This window comes from Macaca mulatta, chromosome 5 (genome assembly GCF_049350105.2).
Source record: "Macaca mulatta isolate MMU2019108-1 chromosome 5, T2T-MMU8v2.0, whole genome shotgun sequence".
In the NCBI taxonomy this organism is placed as follows: Eukaryota; Metazoa; Chordata; class Mammalia; order Primates; family Cercopithecidae; genus Macaca; species Macaca mulatta.
This window is the reverse complement of record NC_133410.1, coordinates 107,304,688-107,331,806: the sequence shown is the minus strand read 5'-3', so window position 1 is coordinate 107,331,806 and position 27,119 is coordinate 107,304,688. Positions and strand designations below refer to the sequence as shown.

Sequence of the window (27,119 nt, the reverse complement as noted above, 5' to 3'; positions counted from 1 at the left end):
TGAGGTGTGGGGTGTCAGACTGCCCCTAGTCGGGGATGTCTCCCAGTTAGGCTGCTCAGGGGTCAGGGACCCACTTGAGCAGGGAGTCTGTCCCTTCTCAGATCTCAGCCTCCGTGTTGGGAGATCCACTGCTCTCTTCAAAGCTGTCAGACAGAGTCGTTTGCATCTGCAGAGTTTTCTGCTGCGTTTGTTACAGTTTACTGTGCCCTGTCCCCAGAGGTGGAGTCTACAGAGACAGGCAGGTTTCCTTGAGCTGCTGTGAGCTCCACCCAGTTCGAGCTTCCCAGCGGCTTTGTTTACCTACTTAAGCCTCAGCAATGGCGGGCGCCCCTCCCCCAGCCTCGTTGCTGCCTTGCCGGTAGATCACAGACTGCTGTGCTAGCAATGAGGGAGGCTCCGTGGGTGTGGGACCCTCCCGGCCAGGAGTGGGATATGATCTCCTGGTGTGCCTGTTTGCTTAAGGCGCAGTATTGGGGTGGGAGTTACCCGATTTTCCAGGTGTTGTGTGTCTCAGTTCCCCTGGCTAGGAAAAGGGATTCCCTTCCGCCTTGTGCTTCCCAGGTGAGGCAATGCCTCGCCCTGCTTCAGCTCTCGCTGGTCGGGCTGCAGCAGCTGACCAGCACCGATCGTCCGGCACTCCCCAGTGAGATGAACCCAGTACCTCAGTTGAAAATGCAGAAATCACGGGTCTTCTGTGTCGCTCGCGCTGGGAGTTGGAGACTGGAGCTGTTCCTATTCGGCCATCTTGCTCCGTCCCCTCTCAATATTGATTCTTAAAGCAGTCTACAGATTTAATGCAATTCCTGTCAAAATACCAATATCTTTTTTCACAGAAGTAGAAAAAATAATTCTAAAACTCACATGTAAGCAAAAAAGAGCTCGAATATCCAAAGCAATCCTAAGCAAAAGGAACAAAGGAGGAGACATCACATTACCTGACTTCAAATTATAGTCTTAATACAAGGCTAAGTAACCAAAATAGCATGGTACTGGTATAAAAATAGACACATAGATCAGTGGAACAGAATAGAGAACCCAGAAATAAACCCACATACCTACAACCAACTTAACTTTAATAAAGTAAACAAAAACATATATAGGGAAAAGTATACCTTAGTCAATAAATGGTTTTGGGAAAATTGGCTAGCCATACTAGAAGAGTGAAATTGGACCCATATCTCTCACTGTATAAAAAAATCAACCCAAGATGAATTAAAGACTTAAATGTAAGACCTGAAGCTATAAAAATCCTAGAAGAAAACCTAGGAAAAACTTTTTTGGACATTGGCCCAGGCAAAGAATTTATGACTAAGACCTTAAAAACACAAGCAGCAAAAAAAAAAAAAAAAAAAAAAAAAAAAAAAGCAAATGGGACTTAATTAAATTAAAAGCTTCTGCATAGCAAAAGAAATAATCAACAGAGTGAACAGACAACTTGCAGAATGAGGGAAAATATTTTCGCATTATACATCTGACAAGGGACTAATATCCATAATCTACAAGTAACTCAAACAAGAACGACAAACTCTAAAAGCCCCAATGAAGAGGGAGCAAAGGACAAAAACATACATTTTTCAAAAGAAGATATAGAAGTGGCCAACAAAGATATGAAAAAATGCTCAATATCCCTAATCATCAGAGAAATGCAAATCAAAACCACAATGAGATATTGTCTTACACCAGTCAGAATGGCTGTTATTAAGCAGTCAAAAAATAACAGATGTTGGCAAGGATGCAGAGACAAGGGAACAGTTATACACTATTGGTAGAAATGTAAATTAGTACAGCCTTTCTGGAAAACAATAGGGAATCTTCTTAAAGAAATAAAATTAGAATTACCATTCCATCCAGCAATCCCACTACTGGATATCTACCCAAAGGAAAATAAATCATTATATAAAAAGATTCCTGCACTTATATATTTATCACAGCACTCTTCATAATAGTGAAGTCATGGAATCAACCTAAGTGTCCATTAATGGATGATTGGATGAAGAAAATGTGATCCATCTATCTATCTATCTATCTATCTATCTATCTATCTATCTATCTATCTATCTATCTATCTATCTAAAGGGGTACAATGGCAGTTTTGTTACATGAATATACTGCACAATGGTAAAGATCTGGCTTTTAGTGTAACTGTCACCCAAATAATGTGCATTATACCCATCCCTCACCCCTCTTCCACCTGCTCACTTTTGTGTATACATATATACACAAAAGAAATATGATATATATATATGTATTTCTTGTATGCATATATACACACAAGAAATATGTATATGTACACAGACATTGGACACTCCACAAAGTGGGAGGTTGGGAGAGGGCTGAGGAATGAAATATTACTAATGGGTACAATGTACATTTGGGTGATGGTTACACTAAAACCCCAGTCTTCACCACTGTACAATATATCCATGTAACAAAACTGCACTTATACCCCTTAAAATTATACAAATAAAAGAATTTAGGATATATCTTCCAGTACACCTTGTACATTTTTACTGGATAGATATTTATTCCCAAATGATCTATTTAGAAAGTTAAATAAATGGTCATATTTTAAATATTTTTAAAACCTTTTTTATCCCACGGGGGATTTATTCACATTCATACAAGTAGGATTGTTTTCACTGGTTTTTCCTCCAGTGTAGAATTCTGTTGTATGACTAGTACAGTTCATTTATATATATACATACTAATATACATTTCGTTTGATTCTAATTTTTTGCTATTACAAATATTGTTGCACTAACCATCTTTGCCTGTGTCTCTGATGTACAAGGGTATATAACCAGTCAGTGGTTGCTGGTTTATAAGGTATGTGCATTTTCAACTTTATTAGATATTACTAATTTTTTTCCTAATGTGGTTATACTTATATATTATTTTGACATTGGGCAGACTTCTTGTCTCAGCAATCCTCATCAACACTTAGTATTTTCTGACTTCAGGGTGATGAGTATATGTATCTCTTAGGTTCTATTTCTCTTTTTACTCTGTAAGTTGACATTGTTTCCTATGTTTATTTGCTGTTTCTGTTTCCTCTTCTGTGAATTCTCTGCCCATTGATTTTTAGGCAGTTTTTATGTATTCTGGATACCAGTCCTAATGTCAGATGTGTTTAATATTTTCAAATCTTTGGCTATTCATTTTACTTTGTTCATGGACTTTCTCTACAGAATTTTTTAATATGGTCAAATTTATTAATATTTTCATTCACAGGTTTTGTTTTTTGGTATCTTTATTGAGAAATATTTTTCCTACCTTGTTGAAATAAGGCTATTTTATATTTTCTTTTGATCTCCTTGCTGAGATTTTACATGTATGTGGAACACGTTTTTGTGTGTATGGGGTGTGGGATTCTCTTATTTGTGTTTAAAGGCAGTTACCAAAATATGCCTAAGTTACATATTCTTTTCTCCACTGGTTTATAATGGTGCCTCTATCATATACATTGTAATAGTAAATGAAATAAAATTAAAAAAAATACTTGTGTCTACTTCTGAGATTTCTGTTTGGTTCTACTGATCCGTTTCTAATCTCAAACCAATACCACACTATTTTTTAACTTTACAGTTTAACAAATCTTGTATCAGTTGGACTAAGATCCCCTATACTGCCCTCACCTTTAATTCTTCCATATGAGATATTTCTTGGCTTTTCACAGACATTTGGTCTTCCATTATTAATTTTAGAATCTGTTTGTGTCAGTCTAAAAACCAAAAACAAGCCAGGTGCAGTAACATGTGCCTATAGTCCTAGGTATTGGCAGGCTGAGGTGGGAGGATAGCTTTAGCCCAGGAGTTCAAGGCCAGCCTGGGCAACATAGTAAGACCCTGTCTTAAAAGAAAAATTAAAAAAATAAAAAGTAAAAGCAAAAAAAAAAGTGTCATTGGGATCATATTTATTATATAATCGTCACATCTAAAGCATGCTATATCTCTCTGTTTGGATCTATTTTTATCTTCTTTCATGATATTTACTAATTTTTCCACAAAGGTCTTGTACATCTTTGTTAAATTTATTTCTAGACACCATGTAGGCTTTTATTTGCTGTTGTACATTATATCTTTTTAAATCTGTATTTTCTTATGAATTATTGTTGGTATGTAGGAACAATGTTGATTTATATATTTTGTTCTTTGATCCAGCAGCTGTTTAACTTGCTTATGGTTTTTCTATAGGAAAAGTTCCTTAAAATAATAACTTTGAATATTCTTTTCTACTTCTTTTGTGTTTTCCTTGAATTGTCTTCCTCTATGCTTTCTCTCACTCCCTTACTCCTTTCCTCTTTCCCTTTCTTTTTTTCCTTTCATAACATCCACTAAGACATACTATGTTGTGTATCAGTGATAGACATCTTTGTATTTCTGATAAATAGAAATGCTTATTAAATTTTACTATAGGCATGATGCTGTAGGTTTTTGGTACATATCTTTTATTATCTTCTAGCCTTATTTTGTTGGCTTAAAAATACTCATTAATGTGTGTTGAAATTTATTAATTTTTTTATATATGTTAAGATGATTATAAGATTTTTCTCCCTTCATTTGTTTGGGTCATAAATTATGTGAATACATTTTTCTTGATATTAAAGCATCTTGCATTTGTTATGTATTACTAATTTTTAAATTTACTGGTACATTGGCATCTGTGTTCATAAGTGGAATTGTTACAGACTTTTCTTGTGTTCTCCATTTTTGGTTTTAGTATGAAGATTTTGTAAGTGTTCCCTCTTTTTTTCACTCATTGGAAAAGTTAGCATAAATAGGGAAATTTTCTTCCTTGGAGAATTATTAGAAATTATTTATAAAACTACCTGGGCCTGGGTGTTTCTTCTTAGGAGAGATATTTGTCTATTACTTCCGATTATTTAATCGACATTGATTTATTCAGCTTTTCTATTTTTTTTTTTTTTAGTTAATTTTGCTAATTCTAGTTTGCATAAAGTGGTCGATTTTCACTAACTTCAAAAATTTCTTGGCTTAATGCATGCAATTTTTATGACTAAGAAAACTATAATTTTAGTTGTGTCGAAATTTTATTCTTAAGATAATTTTTTATATCTTTAATCTTTGTGTCTTTTCTTTTTTAACTTTTATTTTAAGTTCAGTAATACAAGCGCAGGTTTGTTACATAGATAAACTTGTGTCAAGGGGGTTTGTTGTGCAGATTATTTTATCACCTAGGTATTAAGACTGGTATCCGGCCGGGCGCGGTGGCTCAAGCCTGTAATCCCAGCACTTTGGGAGGCCGAGGCGGGCGGATCACAAGGTCAGGAGATCGAGACCACAGTGAAACCCCGTCTCTACTAAAAATACAAAAAATTAGCCGGGCGCGGTGGCGGGCGCCTGTAGTCCCAGCTACTCAGGAGGCTGAGGCAGGAGAATGGCGGGAACCCGGGAGGCGGAGCTTGCAGTGAGCCGAGATCGCGCCACTGCACTCCAGCCTGGGCAACAGCGTGAGACTCCGTCTCAAAAAAAAAAAAAAAAAGACTGGTATCCATTAGTTATTTTTTTCTGATCCTCTCCCTCTTCCCACCCTCCATCCTCTGAAAGGCCTCAGTATGTGTTGTTCCCCTCTGTGTCCATGTGTTTTCATCATTTAGCTCTCACTTATAAGACAAAACAGGTGGTATTTGGTTTTCTGTTCTTATGTTAGTTTGCTGAGGATAATGACCTCCTGCTCCATCCTTGTCCCTGCAAAGGACATGATCTTGTTCTTTTTTATGGCTGCATAGTATTTCATGGTATATATATACCACATTTTCTTTATCTAGTCTATCTTTGTTGGTCATTTTGGTTGATTCCATGTTCTTGCTATTGTGAACAGTGTTGCAGTGAACATATACATGCATGCATCTTTATAATAGAATAATTTATATTCCTTTGGGTATATACCCAGTAATGGGATTGCTGGGTTGAATGGTATTCTGTCTTGAAGTCTTTGAGGAATCAGCACACTTTCTTCCACAATGGCTGAACTAATTTACAGTAGCATCAACAGTGTATAAGCATTTCTTTATCTTGAAAACCTCACTAGCATCAGTTATTTTTTTGACTTTTCTTTCTCTTTTTTTGAGTATTGTGTTTTTTAAAATTTATTTATTTTTATTATACTTTAAGTTCTGGGATACATGTGCAGAACATGCAGGTTTGTTACAGAGATATGCATATGCCATGGTGGTTTGCTGCACCCATCAACCTGTCATCTACATTAGGTATTTTTCCTAATGCTATCCCTCCCCTAGTCCCCACCTCAACAGGCTCTGATGTGTGATGTTCCCCTCCCTGTGTTCATGTATTCTCATTGTTCAACTCCTACTTATGAGTGAGAATATGCAGTGTTTAGTTTTCTGTTCTTGTGGTTAGTTTGCTGAGAATGATGGTTTCCAGCTTCATCCATGTCCCTGCAAATGATGTGAACTCATCCTTTTTTATGGCCGCATAGTATTCCATGGTATATATGTGATTAAACACAAATGGATAGTCACCAAAACACATTGTAATCCAATTCTTTCTTTTTTAAATTATACTTTGAGTTCTGGGTTACATGTGCAGAACGTGCAGGTTTGTTACATAGGTATACATGAGCCATGGTGGTTTGCTGCACTCATCAACCCATCATCTACATTAGGTATTTCTCCTAATGCTATCCCTCCTCTAGCCTTCCACTCCCACACAGGCCCCAGTGTGTGACGTTCCCCTCCCTGTGTCCATGTGTTCTCATTGTTCCTCTCCCACTTCTGAGTGAAAACATGCGGTGTTTGGTTTTCTGTCCTTGTGTTAGTTTGCTGAGAATAATGGTTTCCAGCTATCCCTCCCCTAATCCCCACCTCAACAGGCCCTGATGTGTGATGTTCCCCTCCCTGTGTCCATGTGTTCTCATTGTTCAACTCCTACTTATGAGTGAGAACATGCAGTGTTTGGTTTTCTGTTCTTGTGGTTAGTTTGCTGAGAATGATGGTTTCCAGCTTCATCCATGTCCCTGCAAAGGACATGAACTCATCCTTTTTTATGGCTGCATAGTATTCCATGGTATATATGTGCCACATTTTCTTTATCCAGTCTATCATTGATGGGCATTTGGGTTGGTTCCAAGTCTTTGCTATTGTGGACAATGCTGTAGAAGCTCTTCAGTTTAATTAGATCCCATTTGTCCCTGCAAAGGACATGTTCTCATTCGTTTTTATGGCTGCATAGTATTCCATGGTGTATATGTGCCACAGTTTCTTTATCCAGTCTATCATTGATGGGCATTTGGGTTTGTTCCAAGTCTTTGCTACTGTGAACAATGCTGCAATAAACATATGTGCGTGTGTGTCTTTATAATAGAATGATTTATAATCCTTTGGGTATATGCCTAGTAACGGGATTGCTGAGTCAAATGGTATTTCTAGTTCTAGATCCTTGAGGAATCACCATACTGTCTTCCACAATGGTTGAACTAATTAACATTCCCACCAACAGTGGAAAAGCTTTCTAATTTCTCCACATCCTCTCCAGCATCTGTGTTTCCTTACTTTTAATGATCACCATTCCAACTTGCGTGAGATAGTATCTCATTGTAGGTTTGATTTGCATTTCTCTAATGACCAGTGACGATGAGCATTTTTTCACGTTTGTTGGCTGCATAAATGTCTTCTTTTGAGAAGTGTCTGTTCACATCCTTTGCCCACTTTTTGATGGGGTTGTTTGTTTTTTTCTTGTAAATTTGTTTAAGTTCTTTGTAGATTCTGGATATTAGCCCTTTGTCAGATGGATAGATTGCAAAATTATTCTCCCATTCTGTAGGTTGCCTGTTCACTCTGATGGTAGTTTCTTTTGCTGTGCAGAAGCTCTTTAGTTTAATTAGTTCCCATTTGTCTATTTTGGCTTTTGTTGCCATTGCTTTCAGTGTTTTAATCATGAGGTCTTTGCCCATGTCCTGAATGGTATTGCCTAGGTTTTCTTCTAGGGTTTTTATGGTTTTAGGTCTTAATTTAAGTCTTTAATCCATCTTAAGTTAGTTTTTGTATAAGATGTGAGGAAGGGATCCAGTTTCAGCTTTCTATATATGGCTAGCCAGTTTTCCCAACATCATTTATTAAATAAGGAATCCTTTCCCCATTGCTTGTTTTTGTCAGGTTTGTCAAAGGTCAGATGGTTGTAGATGTTTGGTGTTATTTCTGAGGCATCTGTTCTGTTCCATTGGTCTATATATCTGTTTTGGTATATATGCTGCTATATACCAGTAATATGCTGTTTTGGTTACTGTAGCCTTGTAGTATAGTTTAAAGTCAGATAGTGTGATGCCTCCAGCTTTGTTCTTTTTGCTTAGGATTGTCTTGTCTTTGTGGGTTCTTTTTTGATTCCATATGAACTTTAAAGTAGTTTTTTCCAATTCTGTAAAGAATGTCAGTGGCAGCTTGATGGGGATAGCATTGAATCTATAAATTACTTTGGGCAGTATGGCTGTTTTCACAGTATTGATTCTTCCTATCCATGAGCATGGAATGTTCTTCCATTTGTTTGTGTCCTCTCTTACTTCCTTGAGTGATGCTTTGTAGTTCTCCTTGAAGAGGTCCTTCACATCTCTTGTAGGTTGTACAATAAAATACTCCTAGGTATTTTATTCTCTTTGTAGCAATTGTGAATGGGAGTTCACTTCTGATTTGGCTCTCTATTGGTGTATAGGAATGCTTGTGATTTTTGCATATTGATTTTTGTATCCTGAAACTTTGCTGAAGTTGCCTATCAGCTTAAGGAGATTTTGGGCTGAGACGATGGGGTTTTCTAAATATACAATCATGTCGTCTGCAAACAGGGACAATTTGACTTCCTCTTTTCTCAAATGAATAACGTTTATTTCTTTCTCTTGCCAGATTGCCCTGGCCAGAACTTCCAATACTATGTTGAATAGGAGTGGTGTGAGAGGGCATTTTTGTCTTGTGCTGGTTTTCAAAGGAAATGCTTCCAGCTTTTGCCCATTCAGTATGATATTGGCTGTGGGTTTGTCATAAATAGCTCTTATTATTTTGTGATGCGTTTCATCGATACTTAGTTTATTGAGAGTTTTTAGCATTAAGGGGCGTTGAATTTTGTTGAAGGCTTTTTCTTCATCTATTGAGATAATCATATGGTTTTGTCGTTGGTTCTGTTTACGTGATAGATTACACTTATTGATTTGCCTCTGTTGAATCAGCTTTGCATCCCGGGGATGAAGCTGACTTGATCATGGTGGATAAGCTTTTTGATGTGCTGCTGGATTTGGCTTGCTGGTATTTTTTGAGGATTTTTTTGCATCGATGTTAATCAGGGATATTGGCCTAAAATTTTCTTTTTTTGTTGTGTCTCTGCCAGGTTTTGGTATTAGGATTATGCTGGCCTCATAAAATGAGTTAGGAAGGATTCCCTCTTTCTCTATCATTTGGAGTAGTTTCAGAAGGAATGGTACCAGCTCATCTTTGTACCTCTGGTAGAATTTGGCTGTGAATTCATCTGGTCCTGGACTTTTTTTGGTTGGTAGGCTATTAATTACTGCCTCAATTTTAGAACTTGTTATTGGTCTATTTAGGGATTCAGCTTCTTCCTGGTTTAGTCTTGGAGGATGTATGTGTCCAGAAATTTATGTATTTTTTCTAGATTTTCTAGTTTATTTGCATAGAGTTGTTTATAGTATTCTCTGATGGTAGTTTGTATTTCTGTGGGATTGGTGGTGATATCCCCGTTATTATTTTTTATTGTGTCTATTTGATTCTTCTCTCTTTTCTTTTTTATTAGTCTGGCTAGCGGTCTATCTATTTTGTTGATCTTTTCAAAATACCAGTTCCTGTATTCATTGATTTTTTTGAAGGGTTTTTGTGTGTGTGTGCGCATGTGTATTTCTATCTTCTTCAGTTCTGCTCTGATCTTAGTTATTTCTTGTCTTCTGCTAGCTTTTGAATTTGTTTGCTCTTTTTTCTCTAGTTCTTTTCATTGTGATGTTAGGGTGTTGATTTTAGTTTTTTCCTGCTTTCTCCTGGGGGCAGTAAGTGCTATAAATTTCCCTCTACACACTGCTTTAAATGTGTCCCAGAGATCTGGGACATGGTATCTTTGTTATCATTGGTTTCGAAGAACTTCTTTATTTCTGCCTTCATTTACCCAGTAGTCATTCAGGAGCAGGTTATTCAATTTCCATGTTGTTGCGTGGGTTTGAGTGAGTTTCTTAATCCTGGGGTCTAATTTGATTGCACTGTGGTCTGAGAGATAGTTTTTTATGATTTCCATTCTTTTGCATTTGCTGAGGAGTGTTTTGCTTTTAATTATGTGGTCAATTTTAGAATAAATGCGATGTGGTGCTGAGAAGAATGTATATTCTGTTGATTTGGGGTGGAGAGTTCTGTAGGTATCTGTTAGGTCCTTGGTCTGGAGCTGAGTTTAAGTCCTGGATATCCTTGTTAATTTTCTGTCTCATTGATCTGTCTAGTATCGACAGTGGGGTGTTAAAGTCTCCCACTATTATTGTGTGGGAGTCTCAGTCTCTTCCATTCTGACTTGTGTTGGTATCGTGTGGTTTTTTAATTTTTTAATTTTTTTCGTAAGTTATTGGGGTTCAGGTGGTGTTTGGTTACATGAGTAAATTTGTATATACTAGATTTTCTTTATCCACTTGTTGATTAATAGGCATTTGGGTTGGTTCCATGGTTTTTCAGGTGTGAGTTGTGCTGCTATAAACATGCGTGTGCAAATAACTTTTTTGTATAATGACTTCTTTTCCTCTGGGTAGATACCAGTAATGGGATTGCTGGATCAAATGGTAGATCTACTTTTAGTTCTTTAAGGAATCTCCACACTGTGTTTCATAGTGGTTGTACCAGTTTACATTCCCACCAGCAGTGTAGAAGTATTCCCTGTTCACCACATCCACGCTAATATCTACTATTTTTTGATTTTTTGATTTTTTGATTATGGCCATTCTTGCAGGAGTAAGGTGGTATCACACTGTGGTTTTGATTTGCATTTCTCTGATCATTAGTGATGTTGAGCATTTTTTCATCTGTTTGTTGGCCATTTGTATATCTTCTTTTGAGAATTGTCTATTCATGTCCTTAGCCTACTTTTCGATGGGATTGTTTGCTTTTTGCTTAATGATTTGTGTTCGTTGTAGATTCTGAATATTAGTCATTTGTCAATTGTGTAGAGTGTGAAGATTTTCTCCCACTCTGTGGGTTGTCTGTTTACTCTCCTGACTATTCCTTTTGCCATGCAAGAGCTCTTTAGTTTAATTAAGTCCCAGTTATTTACTTTTTTTTTTTTTTTGAGATGCAGTTTCACTTTTGTTGCCCAGGCTGGAGTGCAGTGGTGCGATCTCGGCTCACTGAAACTTCTGCCTTCCAGTTTCAAGTGATTCTCCTACCTCAGCCTCCCAAGTAGCTGGGACTACAGGCACACGCCACCACGCCCAGCTAATCTTTTGTATTTTTAGTAGAGGCGGAGTTTCACCATGTTCGTCAGGATGGTCTCAATCTCTTGACCTTGTGATCTGCCTGCCTCGGCCTCCCAAAATGCTGGGATTACAGGTGTGAGCCACTGCACCTGGCCTGTTTACTTTTTTAAAAATTGCATTTGCTTTTGGGTTCTTGGTTATAAAATCCTTGCCTAAGCCAATATCCAAAAGAGTTCTTCCAATGTTATATTCTAGAATTTTTAGTTTCAGGTCTTAAATTTAAGTTCTTAATCAATCTTGAGTTGATTTTTGTATAAAGTTAGAGATAGGATCCAGTTTCATTCTCTACATATGGCTAGACTATTATCCCAGCACCATTTGTTGAAAGGGTGCCCTTTTACCACTTTATGCTTTTGTTTGCTTTGTTGAATATCAGTTGGCTTTAAGTATTGGGGTTTATTTCTGGGTTCTCTATTCTGTTCCATGGGTCTATGTGCCTATTTTTTATACCAGTACCATGCTGTTTTGGTGACTCTGGCCTTAAAGTACAGTTTGAAATAAGGTAGTGTGATGCCTCCAGGTTTGTTCTTTTTGCTTAGTCTTGCTTTGGCTATGCAGGCTCTTTTTTGGTTCCATATGAATTTTAAAATTTAAGTCTTTAATTCATCTTGAGTTAATTTTTGTACATAGTGTAAAGAATGGGCCCAGTGTAAGTCTTCTGCATATGACTAGCCAGTTATCCCAGCACCATTTATTGAATAGAAAATCCTTTCCCCATTGCTTGTTTTTGTCAAGATGGTTGAAGATCAGATAGTTGTAGGTGTGTGGTCTTGTTTCTGGGTATTCTATTCTGATTTGTTGGTCTATGTGACTGTTTTTTGTTCCAGTATCATGCTTTTTTGGTTACTATAGGCCTGGACTATAATTTGAAGTTGGGTAGCATGATGTCTCTAGCTTTTTTCTTTTTGCTTAAGATTGCCTTGGCTTTTCAGGCTCTTTTCTGGTTCCATAGGAATTTTAGTTTTCCTTAGTTCTCTGAAGAATATCAATGGTACTTTAATAGAAATAGCATTGAGTCTCTAGATTTCTTTGGGTAGTATGGCCATTTTAACAATATCATGGAAATTTCTTCCTTGATAATGTATAAAGCCAGATGCAATACTGAATTTCTGGGGAATTGCATAGATTATTGCCACCACCAGAGACTTGGAAGACTCAGGAGTAGAGATAGTTATCACATCTCTATGTAACTTGCTGATGTGACCTGTGCAGAAGTCAGATTAATTTTGGGGGGTGACTGTGGATCATTATAGACTTAATCAGATGGTGTTGATAGAGTTTGCAGCTGCTGTCTCAGTTATAGTATTTTTACTGGAGCAAAACATCGTGGTCTGGTATATTGATGGCATTATGCTGATTAGAGTTGAATAGCTGGAAGTAGGAAGAATCTTGCAAACCAGATAATGGAAGATAAACCCCGTGAAATTTCAGGGGCCTCCTACTGCAGTGAAGTTCCTGGGGTCCAGTGGTCTGGATAATGTCAAAATATCCCCTCCAAGGTGAAAGACAAGTTGCTATTCCTTCCACCATCTACCATGAAAAAGAGTTATAACTCTTGGTAGGTCTTTCTGGGTTTTGGAGATAATATATATTGCATTTGAGTGTGTCACTTTGGCTTATCTACTGAGATACTGATAAGTGTGCCAATTTTGAGTGGACATAGAGCAAGACAAAGCTCTACAGTGGGTCCAGGCTGCATTGCAAGCTACTTTTTCATTCCAACCTTATGATTTAGCAGATTAAATAATACTTGAATTGTTTTGTTGCAAACTGGGGTGCTTTAGAAAGCCTCTGGAAAGTACCGATATGAGAATAAGAGCACGCAACCCTAGGATTTTGTAATACTTCTATGTCCTCTTCTACAGATAACTAATATAAAATATAAAAGGATGATATAACTATGCTATTTCTAATTAATATACTTTGAATATGTAGATACCCATGGGCTAAAAGTAAAAGCATGGAAAGTGATATATCATGTAAGCATCAATAAAAATGATGTAGTGGCTATATTAGTATCAGATAAAGTACATATAAGAATAAAGAGTATTACTAGAGATAAAGGGGGATATTTCATAATGAAAAAGAAAGAGATCATCAAGAAGACACAGTAATCCTAAAGGTATATGCATGTATAGAGATTCAGAATGCTTAAGGGAACAACTGACAAAACAGAATGGAGAAATAAATAATTTACAATTATAGCGAGCTATTTCACTACTCTGGTCTCAATAATTGATAGAGCAAGACCTCAGTGAGGTTATAGAAGATTGAACAGGACTGTTAGCCTAGTGTGACATAATAAGCACTTATAGAACATGCCACCCAATATGTTTATGCATAATACACATACTTCTACATGCACATAGAATGTTTACCAAAATAGAACATATTTTTGTTAATAAAACAAGTTTTAATATATTTAAAGTATTGAAATAACAGAAAATATACTCTCTGATCACAACAGTGTTTGCAAAAAATAAATCACAGAAAAATATCTGGAAAATTCTTATAATTTGGAAATTGAGCAACATACTTCCAAATAAACCATAGGTGAAAGAGGAAATTATGAGGAAAATCAGAAAATATTTCAAGCTATGTGAAAATGAAAACACAACATATCAACATTTGTAGGATAAAATATTATATTTAGTGGGTAATATATAGAATTAATGCTTATATTAGAAAAGAAGAAACATGTAAAATCAGTGTACTCAGCTTTCACGGTTAGGAAATAGAAAATAAAAAGGACAAACTAAACTCCAAAGAGGAAGAGAGATAACTGGAGTGAAGCAGGTGAAATAAAATTCTCTAGCTCTGTTCTCCACAAGGAAACAAGAAACTATTAAATGAGGTTCAAAACATCTACTATAAGAAAATAAGACTAATTTGTTCATATCTCTGAAAAGTAAATTATCCTAAGCAGACTGTTGGTAGAAATATGGACGTTAAAGATACTTACTGCTAGTGAAGGATCAGAAGAAAATGAGGAACACATTGTTGGAAACTATGGGAAAGGGGATTCTTGTTATAGAGTGGTAGAAAGTGTAGCTAAAATGTGTCCTACATGATTATGTAGAAACTAGATTTTGTAAGGAATGTCCTTGGATTTGCGTAAGGAGACTGCCGAGTGTTGAAGGTGTGCTGAGGTTTCTTCTTTCTGCTTATAGTAAAATGTGAGATGAAAAGCACAAATTGAAGGAAGAACTGTTAAGCCAAAAGAAACCAGGACTTGATGATGTGGGAAATTTCCAACCTATCCAATTAGAAAAAGACACTCAAATTAGATTCACTTCCAGGAAAGTCAGTTCTGGGGAGACTACTGAGGTTGTGGTTGAATTATCTTTCACTAGTGCCTTGGAAGGATCTAGAGACTGTGTTCAGTCACACAGAAGCTCTTTGAAGAGATCAGGTGTATGACTCAGTCATCTCTGAAGCGGCCAAAAATAGACCTGGCATTATCTAGAAAAGACCTGTGGAGGAGCTGTTGTGTGGAGTGAATTCCCATGACAGATGTAGGAGACTCAAAATATTCATGAGATTTTATATCAATAGCAGCACTGCCAGCTTGGACTGAAAGGGACAGAAAGAAGGGTAAATGAAAGAAGGCTATTGACACTCTAGAATTCTAAAGGCAGGAAGCAGGCTGATAAAACTACTTAGCTGAAAGCAATGCTACTCTTCATGAAAAAGGAAGATTTACTCCAAAGGCAGAGTCATCCTATTCTCTGAGGGTGAAGCTGGGAGCCACACAGGTTATTCCTAGGCCTTGAAACTCAATGGAGTTTTCCTAACAGGGTTTTGAGATTGCTTGAGATGGCTGATTTCTTTTTTCCTCCCATTTTTTTTTTTGGAATGGAAATGTTTGTTGTTCTACACTTATTCCATCTTTTATTTTGAGAGCTGTTAATTTGTTTTCTAGTTTTACAGGTCTACAGATGGAGATGAATTTTGCCCTAGATGGATCATATCCAAAATTTCATCCATATCTGATTTTTGTGGTTCAGTTGATGTGAATTTGGGTCCTTTGAGCTGATGAGATTTAGATTAGATTTCAGACTTTGAGCTGCTGTTGTAATGAGTTAAGATTCTTGGGAATATTAGGATGGGATGAATGCATTGAATGTGGGATGAATGAATCTTTGTGGGCTAGACTGCTTACTGTGGTAGAATTATATCCCTCTAACAATGTTCATGTCCTAATCCCTGGAACTTGTGCATATGTTATTTGACATGGTAAAAGAGACTTCCCAATGGGATTAAGTTAATAAGTGTATGTTATTTTAAGCTACTAAATTTTTGGTATTCATTAGAAGAGCAACAGAAACAAATACACCTTGTCTTTGGAATTGCCTGTCCCCTGGGAACATTGGCCATTTTCAAAGGAAGAGGCTTCTGCATCTTACCAGTCTGAGCAGCTGCCTGGTAAGTTTGACAGACTCATGTGGTCCAGAGGGCACAACCTGGTGAATGTTCCTTGTTTATCTGTTAAGATTCAGTCAAGAGATAGAAAGCATGCCAATAATGTAGATGTTGATAGTTTAATATTAAAAAAATTAGTTAAAAATGGTCAACTACTTATAATGGAAAACTAGACTCTACACTAAAACAGCTTATGTAGGAAGCATCTACAAATGTACTGCCTTTAGTGGGATTGGGGAAAGAGAAAGAGAAACAGAGAAAGAGAAGGGCAAGAAGTACACTAAGAACTCAGAAGAATCACCTCCTACTCCTACTCCCAAGACTGAGACCTCACTGGAGAGGGCATAGCTATGGTTCACTGGGTGGCAAAGAAGTTCACTGGAGTCAGTGGACTGGAGTTTATCTGTATGTCGTTATCTACTGGAGTAATGGCAGATTGGGGCTTGTCTACAGGAAGCTGTCCTTGAGGGTTCCTGAGAAACTCAATGGGGCTGCAGCATGTCACTAGCAGGCACACCACAGACGGAAGAAAATATGCTAGAATTAGGAAGTGAAACCCCTTCCTCTACCATGACATACAATGTCCATCTGGTACCCTCTCTTGCCAACTAAGATTAGACAAACTGGCAAAAGAAATTTGTACGGGGTCCAGATCCAGTAAAACCTAGGTCAAGGAGGATGAATGCAGAGGCAGAGGAATAAATCAGTAACTAACACCATACACTCTGGGTTTTTTTTTTTTTTTCTGTCCATATGTTTATTGTCTTTATCTGAAAATCTTCATAGAAAATTGTTTGGTTTAGCTCTCAGCAGCCCATTCCTGAGCTCTGAGGAAGCTTGCCTTCTTTTGAGCTACCCAATCTTTCTTCTGAGCAAGGGACATTTTGGGATGGTTCCACCTCTTCTTTTTAACTTCTTTCTTGGGTTTCTTTTCATAGACTGGATTCTCTCGTATAGCAGCATGAGCTTTCCTATACATCTCCATCATGTCTGGTTACTCTGTTCTTTATGTATTGAGAGAACGGTTTCTTGTAATCATTTTCCTCTTCTTCCATTAAGTAGTGCATGTAATCTGCAACATTCTGGCCCACAGTGTGCTTCCAGTGTACTTCTACATTAAATTCCTTGCTTTCAGAATCATAACCAGGGAATCATTTGGTATTGTGAGGGATAGACAAGCCTCCATCCACAGCTCCCTTCAGGGCGCCAATGATTTTATTGCCAGTGGTAATTCTGGCAAGGCCTGCATCCAAATAGCAGGTAAAGGCACCTGGCTGACCATCAATGCTTTCCACATTGTATTCATCACCAGTCACCTCCACTTGGCCTTCATAGATCTTGTCCATGCCAAACCTACTGAGAAGACTGCAGGCCAGCAGCAGGCCAGTATAATATGCTGCAGCATAATTTGTCAGGCCAACCTTCACACTATATTTTGGCAGTTCGTGTGCACATGTCACGCAGACTATTATATCCCCCCTCTGTATGGGCATAAGCAATCTGACAAGTGATTCTCTGTTTGTTACACTAACTATCATTCTGTATTTGGGTGTGTTGTATTTATTTTTATCCTTTATCACTAAGGGTTTCCAAGCATAGTAATCAGTTTTACCCTCTCCTCGTCTTCTAAATTTCACTTGGTATCTCTTAAAGTAGGTTTTATTCTTAACAACATTAACAAAACTCATCCTGTGGAACAGAGACCTACATCTGCAGCTCGACAGAGACCTGCAGGCCCAGTAGCACTAGGGGGTGGAAAGGGCCACAGCCAATACACTCCTTTTATCAGTCAGCTTCTGTTTCCTTTTACACAACAACAAAACAACTCTGTTTCCACCTAACAAAGCAAAGCTATTCTTTATACAATTAAAAAGTTTTGACACTTTCTTCATGAGGAGATATACATCTCCAGTAGTTGTTGTATAAATGACTTGCCAGCTATATTAATTAATCCTTAAATTCACTTGAACTGCAAGTGAATACTCTTAAAAAGAGTAAACTAAAGTAATCCCTGATAATAAAGGAGAGCCTCTTTGCTATCCTCCCCATTTTTGTTCTTATACCTTTTGGAATACAGATGGGGGTAATTAAATTTGCAGTAGTCATTTTATGACCTTGATATACGAAAAAGAAAAGATGTTCAAGAGAATCCTAAAGACCTGAGTTTAGACATTGTTGATTCTTGAATTAATTACATAGGCTATTCTGGACTTCTTGCTTTATAATACAAATAAAACTTTATTTTTAAAAGCAATATTGGGTTTGTTGATATTTGCGGCCAAATGCATTTCTTCTAGATATTCTTATAAAACAAATTGAAAAGCCAGTGAAAGTAATTATATTGAGAGAAAGCACAGTGAAAGTAAAATTTTGTCATGAAATGATACTATCAAATGTTATATAATATCAGTGGCATATGTTTACAATGACATTTATAAATATGTCAAATACCTGAACAAACGTGTAGATACTTTCATTTGTTCTTGTATTAAACTACTAATTTCAGAGTATAAATTAACCCTTGCTTATGTGTGCTACATATATATGTGGAGACGACTTTGGCAACATTTGGTTATATTTATCATTGAAAACACAAGCAATGGGAGAAGTGGTGTTTCATTGATTTAATTTTATAGGACATATGGATTTGAAAACTTTCATTGAGATCAGCAATGACATGTTAATGTTATGGAAGGGTGTAAATAATAGATATTCCAGCTGAGTAGCTATCCATACTCTGCTTTGTTCATGGAAAACGTTTGATAATCAGCAGTGAAACTACTAGACAAGAGGAATGATGATAGCATGATGGGAGAATAGGAGTTTCCAATGCACACCCCTCTGTATTAGTCTGTTTTCACCGTGCTATAAAGATACTACATGAGACTGGGCAATTTATAAAGGAAAGAGGTTTAATCGACTCACAGTTCCCTGGAAACTTACAATCATGGTAGAAGGTGGAAGAGAAGCAAGTACTTTCTTCACAAGGTAGCAGGAGAGAGAGAGAGAGAGAGAGAGAGAGACAGAGAGAGAGAGAGAGAGAGACAGAGAGAAAGACAGAGAGAGAGAGAGACAGAGAGAGAGAGAGAATGCGAATGCAGGCTAAACTGCCACTTTTAAAACCATCAGATCTCACGAGAACTCCCTCACTATCATGAGAATAGCATGGGGGAAAGCACTCCCATGATCCAATCTCCTCCCACCAGGTCCCTCCCTCAACATGTGAGAATTAGAATTTGAGATGAGATTTGGGTAGGGACAGAGCCAAACCATATCACCTTCACAGAAACATCAGTGTAAACAATCATCTATGCATAAAAATATGTTCACAAGAGCTAAGGATTCCAGATGAGAGATTACAGTATCTAGGTGGGGCACATAAATAAGAAAAGATGCATTAAAGAGGGTAGGAAGGACAGTTTCACATTACTGCCATCACCCCTCACCCCAACCTGAGCAGCACAGTGCAGGCAGATGTGTTGGGAAAGGAAGATGAAGTAAGGACCTCACTTTGCCTCAGACTTATGTCACCAGGTCCAACCCAGTGAACCCCAGTGCCAGGATGTCCCCCACAAACCTACACTTCAATCTTGTCATGGCACCAGGTCACCCCGGCAGATCCAGGCTTCGGGCCAACCCCAGTGGGTATAGGCTCCAGTACTTGTCTGTAGCACTGTCTGTAGCAGTGATGGCTACAGACTCTAGTATGGCCACTGAAGACCCAGGAAAAAAGCTGGTACTTGCAGATCCAGGCTCCAGGCCTGCCCCAACACCAAGCCATCCTCAGTAGACTGAGGTACCAGTCTGGCCCTTGCAGTTTCAGGCTCCAGGCCCACCAAAGTGCTAGGCAGCCCCTGCAGACTCAGGAACCAGGTCGGCATCTGTGGACACAGGCAACAGGCCCACTTACTCAGGAACCAGGCCAAACGGACCAAGGATTCAGCAGTAAGCCTACCTGACCTGTGGACTTCACCAATGGGCCTACCAACTGAATATCGTGATGGGCTGACTAATGATGGATGTTCCCTGCTGAAGCTTGTATGTAAAGACTAAAATAGGAGCCTATTCCTTCAAATGCACAGACACCAGTGAAAGACAGCAATTATGAAAAATCAGGAAAAAGTCATACCACTAAAAGAACAAAATAAAACATCAGGAACTAACCCTAATGAAATGGAGATATATGAATAGCCTGACAAAGAATCATTGTCTTAAAGAAGCTTAGTGACCTACAAAAGAACACAGATGGGCAACTAAACAAAATCAGGAAAACAATACATGAAGAAAATGAGAAGTTCAACAAAAAGATAGAATGTATAAAAGAAAACCAAACAGAAATTGTGGAGCCAAAGGACACAATGACTGAACTAAAAAATTCCACAGAGAACTCTAATGGCAGACTTGATCTAACAGGAGAAAAAAAATCAGTGAACACAAAGAGAGGTTATTTGAAATCACCCAGTTAGAGAAACCAAAAGAAAAAATGAAAAAGAGTAAAGAAAGCCTGTGGGATACAGTCAAATAGAACAATATATGAGTAATGAAGTTCCAGAGGAGCATAGAAAAAGAATGGGACAGAAAACTGTTTAAGAACATAACTACACAGAAGAATTCTTGAATTTGGAAAGGAACACAAACATTGAGACCCATGAAGCTCAAATAACCTCAAATAGATTAAACACAAATGTCACCAAAATACATTGTAATCAAATTTTTTTTTAAATTATACTTTAAGTTTTTAAATTATACTTTAAGTTTTTTTTTAAATTATACTTTAAGTTCTGGGATATATGTGCAGAATGTGCAGGTTTGTTACATAGGTATACACGAGCCATGGTGGTTTGCTGCACCCATCAACCCATCATCTACATTAGGTATTTCTCCTAATGCTATCTCTCCTCTAGCCTTCCACCCCTGCACAGGCCCAGTGTGTGACATTCCCCTCCCTTTGTCCATGTGTTCTTATTGTTCTTCTCCCACTTCTGAGTGAAAACATGTGGTATTTGGTTTTCTGTTCTTGTGTTAGTTTGCTGAGCATAATGGTTTCCAGCTTCATCCATGTCTCTGCAAAGGACACAAACTCATCCTTTTTTTATGGCTGCATAGTATTCCATGGTATATATGTGCCACACTTTCTTTTTTCTTTTTCTTTGTAAAGCAATGTTTACTTTTCCAAAATTTAAATATTCAAATTTCTTTTTTTTTTTTTTTAAATTATACTTTAAGTTCTAGGGTACATGTGTACAACATTCAGGTTTGTTACATATATATACATGTGCCATGTTGGTGTGCTGCACCGATTAACTCGTCATTTACATTAGGTATATCTCCTAATGCTATGCCTCCCCCCTCCCCCCTCCCCACAATAGGCCCTGGTGTGTGATGTTCCCCTTCCTGTGTCCAAGTGATCTCATTGTTCAGTTCTCACCCATGAGTGAGAACATGCAGTATTTGGTTTTCTGTTCTTGCGATAGTTTGCTGAGAATGATGGTTTCCAGCTGCATCCATGTCCCTACAAAGGACATGAACACATCCTTTTTTATGGCTGCATAGTATTCCGTGATATATATGTGCCACATTTTCTTAATCCAGTCTGTCACTGATGGACATTTGGGTTGATTCTAAGTCTTTGCTATTGTGAATAGTGCCGCAATAAACATACATGTACATGTGTCTTTATAGCAGCATGACTTATAATCCTTTGGGTATATACCCAGTAATGGGATGGCTGGGTCAAATGGCATTTCTAGTTCTAGATCCTTGAGGAATTGCCACACTGTTTTCCACAATGGTTGAACTAGTTTACAGTCCCACCAACAGTATAAAAGTGTTCCTATGTCTCCATATCCTCTCCAGCACCTGTTGTTTCCTGACTTTTTAATGATTGCCATTCTAACTGGTGTGAGATGGTATATCATTGTGGTTTTGATTTGCATTTCTCTGTAGGCGAGTGATGATGAGCATTTTTGCATGTGTCTGTTGGCTGTATGAATGTCTTCTTTTGAGAAGTGTCTGTTCATATGCTTTGCCCACTTTTTGATGGGGTTGTTTGTTTATTTTTTGTAAATTTGATTGAGTTCTTTGTAGGTTCTGGATATCAGCCCTTGTCAGATGAGTAAGTTGCAAAAATTTTCTCCCATTCTGTAGGTTGCCTGTTCACTCTGATGGTAGTTTCTTTTGCTGTGCGGAAACTCTTGAGTTTAATTAGATCCCATTTGTCAATTTTATCTTTTGTTGCTGTTGCTTTTGGTGTTTTAGACATGAAGTCCTTGCCCATGCCTATGTCCTGAATGATATTCCCTAGGTTTTCTTCTAGGGTTTTTATGGTTTTAGGTCTAACGTTTAAGTCTCTAATCCATCTTGAATTAATTTTCATATAAGGAGAAAGGAAAGGATCCAGTTTCAGCTTTCTACTTATGGCTAGCCAATTTTCCCAGCACCATTTATTAAATAGGGAATCCTTTCCCCATTTCTTGTTTTTCTCAGGTTTGTCAAAGATCAGATGGCTGTAGATATGTGGTAGTATTTCTGAGGACTCTGTTCTGTTCCATTGGTCTATATCTCTGTTTTGGTACCAGTACCATGCTGTTTTGGTTACTGTAGCCTTGTAGTATAGTTTGAAGTCAGGTAGCGTGATGCCTCCATCTTTGTTCTTTTGGCTTAGGATTGTCTTTGCAATGCGGGCTCTTGTTTGGTTCCATATGATCTTTAAAGCATTTTTTTCCAATTCTGTGAAGAAAGTCATTGGTAGCTTAATGGGGATGGCATTGAATCTATAAATTACCTTGGGCAGTATGGCCATTTTCACAATATTCGTTCTTCCTATCCATGAGCATGGTATGTTCTTCCATTTGTTTGTGTCCTCTTTTATTTCACTGAGCAGTGGTTTGTAGTTCTCCTTGAAGAGGTCCTTTACATCCCTTATAAGTTGGATTTCTAGGTATTTTATTCTCTTTGAAGCTATTGTGAATGGGAGTTCATTCATGATTTGGCTCTCTGTTTGTCTGTTACTGGTGTATGAGAATGCTTGTGATTTTTGCACATTGATTTTGTATCCTGAGACTTTGCTGAAGTTGCTTATCAGCTTCAGGAGATTTTGGGCTGAGACAATGGGGTTTTCTAAATATACAATCATGTCATCTGCAAACAGGGACAATTTGACTTCTTCTTTTCCTAACTGAATACCCTTGATTTCTCTCTCTTGCCTGATTACTCTAGCCAGAACTTCCAACACTATGTTGAATAGGAGTGGTGAGAGAGGGCATCCCTGTCTTGTGCCAGTTTTCAAAGGGAATGCTTCCAGTTTTTGCCCATTCAGTATGATATTGGCTGTGGGTTTGTCATAAATAGCTCCTATTATTTTTAGATATGTTCTATCAATACCGAATTTATTGGGAGTTTTTATCATGAAGGGCTGTTGAATTTTGTCAAAGGCCTTTGCTGCATCTATTGAGATAATCATGTGGTTTCTGTCTTTGGTTCTGTTTATATGCTGGATTACATTTATTGATTTGCATATGTCGAACCAGCCTTGCATCCCAGGGATGAAGCTGACTTGATCATGGTGGATAAGCTTTTTGATGTGCTGCTGGATTCAGTTTGCCAGTATTTTATTGAGGATTTTTGCATCGATGTTCATCAGGGATATTGGTCTAAAATTCTCTTTTTTTGTTGTGTGTCTGCCAGGCTTTGGTATCAGGATGATGTTGGCCTCATCAAATGAGTTAGGGAGGATTCCCTCTTTTCCTATTGATTGGAATAGTTTCAGAAGTAATGGTACCAACTCCTTGTACCTCTGGTAGAATTCAGCTGTGAATCCATCTGTTTCTGGACTTTTTTTGGTTGGAAAGCTATTAATTATTGCCTCAATTGCAGAGCCTGCTATTGGTCTATTCAGGGATTCAACTTCTTCCTGGTTTAGTCTTGGGAGAGTGTAAGCATCCAGGAAATTATCCATTTCTTCTAGGTTTTCTAGTTTATTTGCATAGAGGTGTTTATAGTATTCTCTGATGGTAGTTTGTGTTTCTGTGGGGTCGGTGGTGATACCCCCTTTATCATTTTTTATTGTGTCTATTTGATTCTTCTCTCTTTTCTTCTTTATTATTCTTGCTAGCAGTCTATCAATTTTGTTGATCTTTTCAAAAAACCAGCTCCTGGATTCGTTGATTGTTTGGTGGGTTTTTTGTGTCTCTATCTCCTTCAGTTCTGCTCTGATCTTAGTTATTTCTTGCCTTCTGCTAGCTTTTGAATATGTTTGCTCTTGCTTCTCTAGTTCTTTTCATTGTGATGTTAGGGTGTCAATTTTAGATCTTTCCAGCTTTCTCTTGTGGGCATTTAGTGCTATAAATTTCCCTCTACACACTGCTTTAAATGTGTCCCAGAGATTCTGGTATGTTGTATCTTTGTTCTCGTTGGTTTCAAAGAACATCTTTATTTCTGCCTTCATTTCATTATGTACCCAGTAGTCATTCAGGAGCAGGTTGTTCAGTTTCCATGTAGTTGAGCAGTTTTGATTGAGTTTCTTAGTCCTGAGTTCTAGTTTGATTGCGCTATGGTCTGAGAGACAGTTTGTTAGAGTTTCTGTTCTTTTACATTTGCTGATGAGTGCTTTACTTCCAACTATGTGGTCAATTTTGGAATAAGTGTGATGTGGTGCTGAGAAGAATGTATATTCTGTTTATTTGGTGTGGAGAGTTCTGTAGATATCCATTAGGTCTGCTTGGTGCAGAGTTCAGTTCAATTCCTGGATATCCTTGTTAACTTTCTGTCTCGTTGACCTGTCTAATGTTGACAGTGGGGTGTTAAAGACTCCCATTATTATTGTGTGGGAGTCTAAGTCTCTTTGTAAGTCTCTAAGGACTTGCTTTATGAATTGGGGTGCTACTGTATTGGGTGCATATATATTTAGGATAGTTAGCTCTTCCTGATGAATTGATCCCTTTATTATTATGTAATGGCCTTCTTTGTCTCTTTTGATCTTTGATGGTTTAAAGTCTGTTTTATCAGAGACTAGGATTGCAACCCCTGCTTTTTTTTTTGTTCTCCATTTGCTTGGTAGATCTTCCTCCATCCATTTATTTTAAGCCTATGTGTGTCTCTGCATGTGAGATGGGTGTCCTGAATACAACAGACTGATGGGTTTACTCTTTATCCAATTTACCAGTCTGTGTCTTTTAATTTGACCATTTAGTCCATTTACATTTAAGGTGTATATTGTTATGAGTGAACTTGATCCTCCCATTATGATATTAGCTGGTTATTTCGCTCGTTAGTTGATGCAGTTTCTTCCTAGCATTGATGGTCTTTACATTTTGGCATGGTTTTGCAATGACTGGTACCAGTTGTTTCTTTCCATGTTTAGTGCTTCCATCAGGATCTCTTGTAGGGCAGGCCTGGTGGTGACAAAATCTCTAAGCATTTGCTTGTCTGTAAAGGATTTTATTTCTCTTTCAGTTATGAAACTTAGTTTGGCTGGATATGAAATTCTGGGTTGCAAATTCTTTTCTTTAAGAATGTTGAATATTTGCCCCCACTGTCTTCTGTAGAGTTTCTGCCGAGAGATCTGCTGTTATTCTGATGGGCTTCCCTTTGTGGGTAACCCGACCTTCCTCTCAAGCTGCCCTTAACATTTTTTCCTTCATTTCAACTTTGGTGAATCTGACAATTATGTGTCTTGGAGTTGCTCTTCTTGAGGAGTATCTTTGTGGCGTTCTCTGTATTTCCTGAATTTGAATGTTAGCCTGACTTACTAGGTTGGGGAAGTTCTCCTGGATGATATCCTGGAGAGTGTTTTCCAACTTGGTTCCATTTTCTCCGTCACTTTCAGGCACACCAATCAGACATAGATTTGGTCTTTTCACATAATCCCATATTTCTTGGAGGCTTTGTTCATTTCTTTTTGCTCTTTTTTCTCTACACTTCTCTTCTCAGTTCATGTCATTCATTTGATCTACAATCACTGATACTGTTTCTTCCAGTTGATGTAGTCAGTGACTGAAGCTTGTGCATTTGTCACGTAGTTCTCGTGTCATGGTTTTCATCCCTGTCACTTCTTTTATGGCCTTCTCTGCATTGATTATTCTAGTTATCCATTCATCCATTCTTTTTCCAGGGTTTTTAGTTTCTTTGCACTGGGTATGTAGTTCCTCCTTTAGCTCTGAGAAGTTAATCGACTGAAGCTTTCTCCTCTCAACTTGTCAAAATCATTCTCCGTCCAGCTTTGTTCCATTGCTGGCAATGAGCTGCATTCCTTTGAAGGGGGAGATGCGCTCGGATTTTTTGCATTTCCAGCTTTTCTGCTCTGCTTTTCCCCATCTTTGTGGTTTTATCTGCCTTTGGCTTTGATGATGGTGACATACTGATAGGGTTTTGGTGTGGGTGTCCTTTCTGTTTGTTAGTTTTCCTTCTAACAGTCAATATCCTCAGCTGCAGGTCTGTTGGAGTTTGCTTGAGGTCCACTGCAGACCCTGTTTGCCTGCTCATCAGCAACGGAGGCTGCAGATGATAGAATATTGCTGAACAGACAGCAACACTGATTCTTGCTGTCTGATTCTTGCTCTGGAAGCTTCGTCTCAGGGCTGTACCCCACCGTGTGAGGTGTGAGGTGTCGGTCTGCACCTAGTGGGGGATGTCTCCTAGTTAGGCTACTCAGGGGTCAGGGACTCACTTGAGCAGGCAGTCTGTCCGTTCTCAGATCTCAATCTCCGTGCTGGGATAACCACTGCTGTCTTCAAAGCTGTCAGACAGGGACTTTTATATCTGCAGAGGTTTCTGCTGCTTTTTGTTTAGCTATGCCCTGTCCCCAGAGGTGGAGTCTACAGAGGCAGGCAGGCCTCCTTGAACTGTGGTGGGCTCCACCCAATTCGAGCTTCCCAGTGGCTTTGGTTATGTACTTAAGCCTCAGCAATGGCGGGCGCCCCTCACCCAGCCTTGCTGCTGCCTTGCAGTTAGGTCTCAGACTGCTGTGCTAGCAATGAGGGAGGCTCCTTGGACGTGGGACCCTCCAGGCCAGGTGTGGGATATAATCTCCTGGTGTGCCATTTGCTAAGACCCCTGGTAAAGCGCAGTATTAGGGTGGGAGTTACCCGGTTTTGCAGGTGTTGTGTGTCTCAGTTTCCTTTGTCTAAGAAAAGGAATTCCCTTCCCCCTTGTGCTTCCCAGGTGAGGCAATGCCTCACCCTCCTTCAGCTCTTGCTGGTCGGGCTGCACCAGCTGACCAG

The 27,119-nt window shown here is 38.3% G+C and overlaps 1 protein-coding gene and 1 pseudogene across 1 annotated transcript in view; one reads left to right on the top strand and one right to left on the bottom strand.

Moving 5' to 3' along the window:
* STPG2 (sperm tail PG-rich repeat containing 2) overlaps nt 1-27,119 on the top strand; it is a 547,712-nt gene that overhangs the window by 109,987 nt on the left and 410,606 nt on the right. The window lies entirely within an intron of this gene.
* On the bottom strand, nt 16,691-17,588 carry LOC706192 (large ribosomal subunit protein uL18 pseudogene; annotated as a pseudogene).